We start from the raw sequence: 9,697 nt of genomic DNA on the forward strand, positions 1-9,697 counted from the left end.
CCATGCCTGGCTAATTTTTGTATTTTTAGTGGAGATTGGGTTTCACCATGTTGGCCAGGCTGGTCTTGAACTCCTGACCTTAGGTGATCCACCCGCCTTGGCCTCCCCAAGTGCTGGGATTACAAGCATGAGCCATCGTGCCCAGCCAATAATTTGCATTTCTAGCAAGTACCCAGGTGATGCTGATGGTCCAGGGACCACTCTGAGAACAACTGATTTGTGATGGCTTCCATTGGATAAACTTGTCCTATTGAGCAAATTCCTTAATTTTGAGGTTGTCGATTTTATTTCTTTTCATTTTCAGGATGAAGGAACTGGAGTTCAAGAGGTGAAGTGAATATCCCGAGGTCACACAGTGAGGTGGGCTTTGGACTTGTCTGGCTAACCCAGAGCCCATGCCCCTAGCTTCTCTACTGTCCTGTCTCTGAGACTTTGGGATGTAGTGGCCGTAGCCTGAGGCATTTGGACCTGAGGCTACAGGGAGCCTTAGTAAGTTCCTGAGCGAGGCAGCAGGAGAGGCAAAAGTTGGTTGGGTAGGGACAGGGGCCAAAGGTATAGGAGTACCTCTTAAAGGCCTTGGGGCTTTGCAAGAAAAGCTCAGAAACTGCCCAAAGTCCTAGCCAGAGCACAGTGACAGGGCTGCTGAGAGGCACTGGGACAGACAGTTCTTACCCCACAGCTCCGGGGATGGGGCAATTTCCCTCACACCCCAAGGAAGTCCCCACCCACTCCGGAACTACCTTCTTACCAAAGCCATGTAACCCCTTAGTTCCTGGGGTCCAGAGGGCACTGGCTAGGGCAAGCCAGGCACTGAGTATGGAGACTCTGGCCACACTTCCTCCTGTAGCATCTAGAGACCCTGCCAAGAATTGCTTCCCTTCTTGGTTCAGTTCCTGACATCACAAGAGGGGAAACCCCCCTAGGGGTGGGATAGTTGGTTCCCAAGGACTTCTAGGGGTAGTGCAAGTATAGAACTTCCCCACCAGCTGGATCCCCTGGGGATGGTCTTGGCCCAAAGGTGAGTGGTAAAATTGTCTCCAGCTGCCCCTAGATGGACGCCTCTCCCAAGGCGAGGCCCTGAAACTTCCTACCCACTCCCCACTTCCACTGGCAGCTCCCAGCAGTCCTTCCCAACTCTGTGCTAAGGAGAAGGAGTCCCGGGGCCACTGTCATTCAGCCGCCAAGCATTTAGAGGGCACTTGCTCTGTGCCAGGCATTGCACAAGACACTAGAGGGAGATACAGCACAGTCTGCCCACTCAGGGGCACACTGATGGGGAAGACAGTCCCCAGATAATCACAGCACAAAGTTCTCAATTGTAAAGTCAAAGAGTGAGACATCAGCTCCTTCTGGCGAAGCTGGGAAAGGTTTCACAGGGGAGGTGACCCATGAGCGAGAGCTTGAAAGACAAGGTTTTGGTGGATGGACAATAGAAGGGAGAGCCCTCCAGATGAGGACCCAGCACAAACAAAGGCAGGGGAGCTTGAAGGAGCATGGCACACCCAGGACTGGCAACTGGTTAGCCCTGGTGCAGCACTTAGGCTCCCTGGCCGGAGGGTCGGAGAGTTTTGAATCCGAACTCTGCCATCTGCTTGTCGGGTGACCTTTGGAAAGCCCCTAAAATGTCCTTGGGTCTTGGTTTCCTCATCTGTACAGTGGGGTTGATAATAGCCTCACCCTCGTAGATCCCATAGATTGTTGTGAGTCTTAAACAAGATATTTCACGTAAAAGTACATGTAGAAAGGGCTCAGTTAGTGACCGTTGTAATTGCTGGGGGAACACGGAGTGTGTGAGGTGGGAGACAAGGTGGATGGGTAGGAGTTGCAGGAGAGGAAACCAGAGAAGTGGGTAGATTAGAAGCCCCTTGAAGGGCAAGCTAGGAAGCGCAGGCAATGGGAGGCCATCTAATGTTTGCTGTTGTTGTCATTGTTGTTATTGTTGTTTGAGGCGGGTTCTCACTCTGTCACCCAGCTGGAGTGCGGTGGAACAACAATGGTAGCTCACTGCAGCCTCCAGCTCCTGGGCTCAAGCCATTCTCCCACCTCAGCCTTCAAAGCAGCGGGATTACAGGTGTGCACCACGACGCCTGGCTATTTCTAAAATTTTTTGTAAAGATGGGCTCTCTTTATGTTGCCCAGGATGATCTTGAACTTCTGAGCTCAAGGGATCCGCCCGCCTGAGCCTCCCAAAGTGCTGAGATTACAGGCGTGAACCACGGTGCCCTGCCTGGGAACAAGCCAGGGAACCTGCATTTTCTTGAAGCGAATCAAGCTGCTGGAGAGGAGGATCAATAGGAAAACAGAGGAGCGTCTGGAAGCAGCGAAGTGGGGAGGAGTCTGGAACCAGGACCACATGAGAGAGAGACCTGACTGAGCTGGGGTAAGAGGAAGGAAGAGGAGAGAGTAGGTTCAAAGAGGAAGGGAGAGAAAGAGAACTCTGCCTACCCCCACCCCCACCCAGAAATAGTAGCCCCTCACATTCTTTGACCAAATTCATTCATTCATCATTCATTCATTCATTCATTCCACAACCATTTATTTAGCATTTAAACCCTGGCCTCTTGGAGTTTACATTCTAGGAGTTTATATTACTATTAAATAATGTTACTAGGAGCTTCCAGATGCAGTAACCACCCAATCAGGCCTAAATGGCCAGAAATTGATGGCCCTCTTGGTGGGTCCTCCCACTTGACTTGTTGCTTATCCTCAGGTATTTGAGAGCAGGGGCAGAGGGGTCTTAAACCAGGCCAGCCTGTTCTGCCCACTTTCTACCTTGGGGAGTTCACTGTCTCCTGTGGCAGCCCCTTCCATCCAATGCAAGAGCTAATATCCACCTCCTTGTCCCCCCACTCCCTGCCTGCCGTCCCCAGGGCCCACCCCCCGGCTTCTAACATCACCTTTAAGAGCCCTACACAGTATTCCCAATGCCTCAGCCATTGGGCAGCCCTGCAGCAATGTGCAGAAAATGATGCGATCTGCAGAAGCTTCTCATTTATATCTAAAAGCAGCCTGTTCTCCTAAAAAAAAAAAATTTCAAAGTCTATCATGAGGACAAAGGGGTAGCGCATTTGATGTATAAAGACCTACAAGTAAATAAGACCAACAACCTAATAGAAAAATAGGCAAATTATTTATACAGACAGTTCACAGAAAATACAAATGACTCTAAAACATGTGACAAGATGTTCAACCTCACTCAAAAGATAAATGCAAATTAACACCGAGCAACCATTTTTCAATTAAGAGACTGGCAAAGTTTGGAAAAGTGTGATCACTCACTATGTGGGTGTAGGTGTGAGGAGACAGACACTCTCACACATTCCTGGTGGGAGAGCGAGTTGGTATAAACCCTACTGAGCAATATCTACCAGGATGCATGAGCCCTTCGATGCAACAATTCCACTGCCAAGAATTTCTCCGACATTTATACCCACACGAGTGGAAACCAATGTGCAAGGAAAGTCATTGCAGCTTTGTCTCTAATAACAAGAGTTTGGAAATAAACGAAATGTTCAGTGATAGGGGTTTGGTTAAATGAACTGTGGCTCATGCAGGCAATAGAATACTATGCAGCCATAAATAAGAACAAAGTCACTCTGTGTACTGATACAGAATTATTTCCAAGATAGAGTAAGTGAAAAAAAAAAAAAAGAAACAAAGGCAAAGTACAGAACAACACACTTTGAATAGTGCTGTCTTTTTGTTTAAGGAGGTAGGAAATGCCTTGTAAGTGTAGAATAGTTCTGGAAGGTACACAAAACAAGTTATAGTTGTGCCTCTGAGCTGGAGGAGTGTGTGGCTGTAGAATAAGGAGGGAAGGAGACTTTCTCTGCATGATGTGTCCTAAATGTTACGTCATGAATATGAATTACAGCAAAGCAATTTTTAAAAAGCCACCATTCCAGTATTGTGGTATTTACTGAACTCTATAGACACCATGTGTTTCCATAGCTGTCTGACCCCTCCAACCCCACCCCTACTCCCAACACTCACACATACACACACACACACACACACAGAGAGACAGAGAGAGACAGAGAGACAGAGAGACAGAGAGAGACACAGAGAGAGAGATCTTGGAAGGGGAGGCTGGTTCTGACTCATTCCTACACTCCCTGGAGCTCAGCACGGCACCCAGCACAGAGCCTCCTGCCAACAGTCATGTGAGTGAACTATCTTGGAAACAGATCCCCCAGCCCCAGTCCAGGCTTCAGATGATTTCCCACCAGGCTGACATGTTGACTGCAGCCTCATAAGAGATCCCAAGCCAAAACCACTGAGCTAAGCTACTTCCACATTTCTGACCCACAGAAACTCTGTGAGATAATAAATGTTGGTCAGGTGCGGTGGCTCGCACTTGTAATCCCAGCAATTTGGGAGGCTAAGTTGGGAGGGTTGCCTGAGGCTAGGAGTTCAAGACCAGCCTGGGTAACATAGTGAGACCCTGTCTCTATTTTTTTTAATAGTTATAATTTTTTAAATCTCAGTCTTGCTCCTTCTGTATGTTTATACAGTTTTAAGTTGCTAAATTTTGGGTAATCTGTTACACAGCAGTATATAACTAATGTAATCAGCAAAGGTTTGTTTTTGTTTTGTTTTGTTTTTGTTTTTTGTTGTTGTTTTGTTTTTGTTTTTGAGATCATCTCGTGCTGCCATCCAGGCTGGAGTGCAATGGGGTGAACACAACTCACTGTTACCTTGACCTCCTGGGCTCAAGCAATCCTCCTGCCTCAGCCTCCCATGTAGCTGGGACAATAGGCATGCACCACCATGCTTGGTTAATTTTATTATTATTATTATTATTATTATTATTATTATTGTACAGATGGGGTCTCACTTTGTTGTGTAGGCTGGTCTCAAACTCCTGGGCTCAAGCAATCCTCCCACCTCAGGCTCCCAAAGTGCTAGGATTAGAGGTTTGAGCCACCCTGCCTGGCCACAATAAATAAACCTTTATTAAGCATTTGATGTGTATCAATTCCGTGGTGATTGCAAAAGAAAGAGACATGGTCCTGCCCTTAGGGGAGCAAGCCACCCGCACATTCATTCCTAGACTCGTTCCTTCCTTCAACCAACATTATTGAGCATTTACTATATACCTGGCTCTGTGCTGAGTGTTGACCCATAAGATGTCAGCAATTAAAATACACCACAGAGGCCTGTAGTCCCAACTACTTGGGAGGCTGGGGTGGGAGGATCACCTGAAACCAGGAGTTCAAGGCCAACCTGGGCAACATAGTGAGACCTACTCTCTAAAAAAAAAGTATGTGTGTATATATATGTATGTAAGTATATATATGCATATATATGTATGTATGTACGTGCAAATATATGTATATATATGCATATATATGTATGTATATATGTATATATATACACACAAGAACAAGAGGGAACTTTCTTTTTTTTTTTTTTTTTGAGACGGGGTCTCGCTCTGTCACCCAGGCTGGAGTGCAGTGACCGGATCTCAGCTCACTGCAAGCTCCACCTCCCGGGTTCACGCCATTCTTCTGCCTCAGCCTCCCGAGTAGCTGGGACTACAGGTGACCGCCACCTCGCCCGGCTAGTTTTTTGTATTTTTTAGTAGAGATGGGGTTTCACCGGGTTCGCCAGGATGGTCTTGATCTCCTGACCTTGTGATCTGCCCGTCTCGGCCTCCCAAAGTGCTGGGATTACAGGCCACCGCGCCTGGCCACAAGAGGGAACTTTCTAGAGTGATAAAAATGTATCTCTTAATGGGATTTAAGTTACATAAATATATATGCATTTGTAAAAACTCAGCAAATGAACACTTAATCTTTTGCCTTCTGCCTGTAAATTTACATTAAAAGAAAACTACTGTAAACAAATATTGAAATTGAACTCCAGTTAATAATATGTGTGCTGAAGTAATTTCTTCAAAATGCATTTTAAAAGATGAATTGATGGACAGATAGATGGACAAACGTAGTTAAAGCAACTAAAATGTGAATGGTAGAATGTAGATGGTGAGAGTAGGTATTTTCTTGTAAAAGTCTTTCAATTTTGCTGTATATTTGGACATTTTCATAATAAAATGTTCAGAAGAAGGAACCCTTGATAACCATATATGCCAGTTCCTTCATTTATTATCATTATTTTAGTTCCATAAATAAAAACAATGCATTTTAGTTAAGAAAGAAAAGAACAGGGAGAGGAACATCACACACTGGGGCCCGTTGGGGGATGAGGGGAAAGGGGAGGCAGGGCATTAAGATAAATACCTAATGCATGCGGAGCTTAAAACCTAGATGACAGGTTGATGGGTGCAGCAAACCACCATGGTGCATGTATACCTATGTAACAAACCTACATGTTCTGCACATGTATCCCAGAACTTAAAGTAAAAAAAATAAAAAAGAAAAAAACAGAAAAAGACTCCCCCCCACCACCAATTTCAATGTTCCTTTTCTCTTCAGTGACAACCTCTGTTTCTTGTTGGCTGTTTAGCTTCCAGAGTTTTATCTATGCATTTACATACATGTAGAGGTAAACACAAAACCATGTTATTTTAAAAAGGAATGTACTCTGTGATTCTCAAAGAATGTCTTGGGGATCTCTCCACGATAATTAATGCACATCACCCCAGTTTCAAATTGCTGAGTAAGGATGTGTCTTCCTCTTTGAGATTCAGGCTCAGAGAAGAGTTTGTCAGGCACACACAGCAAGTTAAAAGAGCTGGGACTCCAACCTACTCTCCTAGTCCCAGGCCTGGGCGTACCATGCTTGAGCATGTCCACCACTGAATGAAGGGCAGGGCCATACCCAGGCCCTTTATTTTCTGGCAGAATGCAGTGGGCAGGTCCAGCCCTGCCCCTGGGAGAAGACCAGCCTGGGCTTGGGTGCACCGGACCCAGGAGGAAGTCCGCAAAGCGCTTCCTCTTTTCTTAGCCTCCAGAGACACTAGGGGAAGAGAAGAGGGGTGTTGTGAAACTGAACAGTACCCCAACCGCCCTGGGGGGACCTGTCAGCTGGGGGTAGCCATGCAGCTGGGGGCAGAAAAACAATTTCATGGACTCCCCAAGCACCGCCCCCCTGTCCCCACCCAGTCTCACCCTGCCCCTGAGCAGGAGGTCTGCAGCCTCCAGGATGGTACTTGGGGTAGGTAAGCTTGGAAGGCACCCATAGGCCAGCCTTGTGCAGTCCTGCCCGAGTCCCACATGAGTTGACCCCAGTGCCTACCAGCTGCTGCTGCTTCTTCCAGCCTCCTCTTCCAAATATGGTATCTGTCTGGGGCTTCAGGCACCGACAACATGGAAATGTTTACAGTTCCTCAAACAGGTCAGACTGTTTCCCTCTCAAGCCTTTGTCAGGTTGTCCCTTCTGTCTGGAACACCCTTTGCCCTGATCTTCCACTGGCATCCGTTAAGCCTCAACTCATATCACCTTTTTTTTTTTTTTTTGTAAGACAGGTCTCCCTCCATTGCCCAGGCTGGAGTGCAGTGGCGCGATCTCAGCTCACTGCAACCTCTGCCTCCCGGATTCAAGCAATTCTCCTGCCTCAGCCTCCAAGTAGCTGGTATTACAGGCGCCCACCATCACGCCTAGCTAATTTGTATTTTTAGTAGAGACGGGGTTTTGCCATGTTGTCCAGGCTGGTCTCTAACTCCTGACATCAGGTGATCCGCCCACCTCAGCCTCCCAAAGTGCTGGGATTACAGGCATGAGCCACCGTGCCTGGCCCATATCACCTTTTTCAAGAAGTCCTTGTCACACTCAGTGTCCTTGCTACTTGGTCCTACAATATCATGGGCCTATCTCTCTCTCTCTCTCTCTCTTTCTAGTGGCATTTTCCACTCTGTATCTAAGTTATTGGTTAAATGAGTGCCTCCATAATTGTACTGAAAGTTGCTTGAGGGCCAAAACCCTCTTCTCCGTTTTTGTGCTCCCAGACCTTGGCAGAAATGCACATGGTAGACCCTTAATACGTATTAATGGAATTAATCAAAGAATGAAGGGTTTAGATGCCAGCACTGTCACTGTCACTCACTGGCCATTCCTAAACTCTGAGCTTCAGTTTCTTCCTCTGTAAAATGGGCAGGTGAATAGTATCTGCATGGAATTTGCAACATAGTAGAGGAGACAGAGAATCAGCAGGTGAACATACAAATATGTACCATAGTGCCTGATGGCGACAAATTCTCTGGAGAAAAATAAGGCTGAGTGGGAGTTAAAGAAGACTGAAGGAGGGAGGAGCTTTCGAAGGCGGTCGGGGACCTCGTAGGGGCTCTTGAGCATTTCTCAAGGGTGAGTCTCCTCTGATTTTCATTTGCCCCTTTTGGAAATGTGGGGAGCAGTGAACTCCTGCCTGGGAGAGTGTAGCTAAGAAATAAACGCTGGCTACTTTACAAATAAAAGGGGAAATGGTTGAGCTCTGAAATAATGATTGTGGCGCTCTCTCCCATCCCTCAACATGTTTTGAATATAGAACAATCAACAGTGGTCCCAAAGAATTTGAAATATGAAATGCAAATGCCCTCTGGAAGTAGGAAAATACATTTTTGAAAGAGCCAACCTCTGACCTAATGCAAAGCGAAGCTTACATTGTGTTCTAGCTCCTGCCCTCCTTCCAGGATGGAGCCCTGGGTCCCTTCCTGCATTCTGCATCTCTATATTCCTCAACTTCCTGGGCACAATTACTACATTTTGTGAAATGGTTACAAACACAGCTGTCAGAGGCACACTGGAGGCACGTGCACGTGGGTTCTTCAAATCCCAGCTCTGGCCCTTATTGGCTGTGTGACCTCGGGCAAGTGTCTTTACCTCTCTGAGCAACCCTTTTATAGTCATCCCTACTTATAAGACAGAAAATGAGATAATGTAATTGAGGGCAACCTCAATTACATTGGTGCAGGAGGTACTCTTACTCTATTATGCAGGGGAGGAAATGGGCAGAGAGGACCTGTCCAAAGTCACAGCTAGTGAGAGGCGGTCAGTCCAGCCTCTGTGCCTTTGTTCCCACACTCTTCCACCCCTGGCCCCACAGTCAAATGCACACCCAGAACACCTTTCTTGACTTTTCATCCCCTAAAAATCCCAGGCAGCATCAATTCTATCTCATCCATGAAGTCTCTGATTGTATTTTCCATTGACTTTATTTTATTTTGAATAGCTAATATATTTAAGTAGTTCAACATTCAAGAGTACAAAAGATACAATGCAGTTCCCCTTCCTGGAAGAAACCGCTGGGACTGTTTGCTATGTGTGCCCTTCTTGACTTGGCCTAGCCATATGCTAGTGTGTTTGTTCTGTTATTCTGCACAAATAGTGAAATACAATAGAAGCTGTTGGATGCCTCAATTTTTTTCCATATTTACAGCTATATTTTTGCATTGTTCTGTATTAGTACATAAGGGGCTTCCTCCTTCTTTTGTAAAAAGCATTTTTATTGAATTATAAATTTACATACTATACAATTCACCTGTTTAAGTTTTACAATGCAATGGTTTTTAGTATATTCAAAGTGTACAACCATCACCACAATCAATTTTAGAACATTTTCATTACCTACCCACCAAAAACACCCTGTACTTCAGCCACTTCTTATTTCTCCTCAGCTCCCAGCCCAATGCAACCAATAATCTCCTTTTTCTTTTCCTTTTAAGTAGAGATGGGGGTCTCAGCATGATGCCCAGGCTGGTCTTGAACTCCTGGGCTCAAATGATCCTCCTACCTCAGC

The 9,697-nt window shown here is 46.1% G+C and overlaps 1 long non-coding RNA gene across 1 annotated transcript; it reads left to right on the forward strand.

The window, feature by feature from the left end:
• The first annotated feature begins 235 nt into the window (after positions 1–235).
• On the forward strand, positions 236–3,659 carry LOC141407910 (uncharacterized). Its single transcript, XR_012419236.1, has 2 exons — positions 236–360; positions 2,140–3,659. It is a non-coding gene; the product is annotated as an uncharacterized lncRNA (long non-coding RNA).
• The last annotated feature ends 6,038 nt before the right edge of the window (positions 3,660–9,697 follow it).

The sequence above is a fragment of the Macaca fascicularis genome, chromosome 10 (assembly GCF_037993035.2).
Source record: "Macaca fascicularis isolate 582-1 chromosome 10, T2T-MFA8v1.1".
Taxonomy (NCBI): Eukaryota; Metazoa; Chordata; class Mammalia; order Primates; family Cercopithecidae; genus Macaca; species Macaca fascicularis.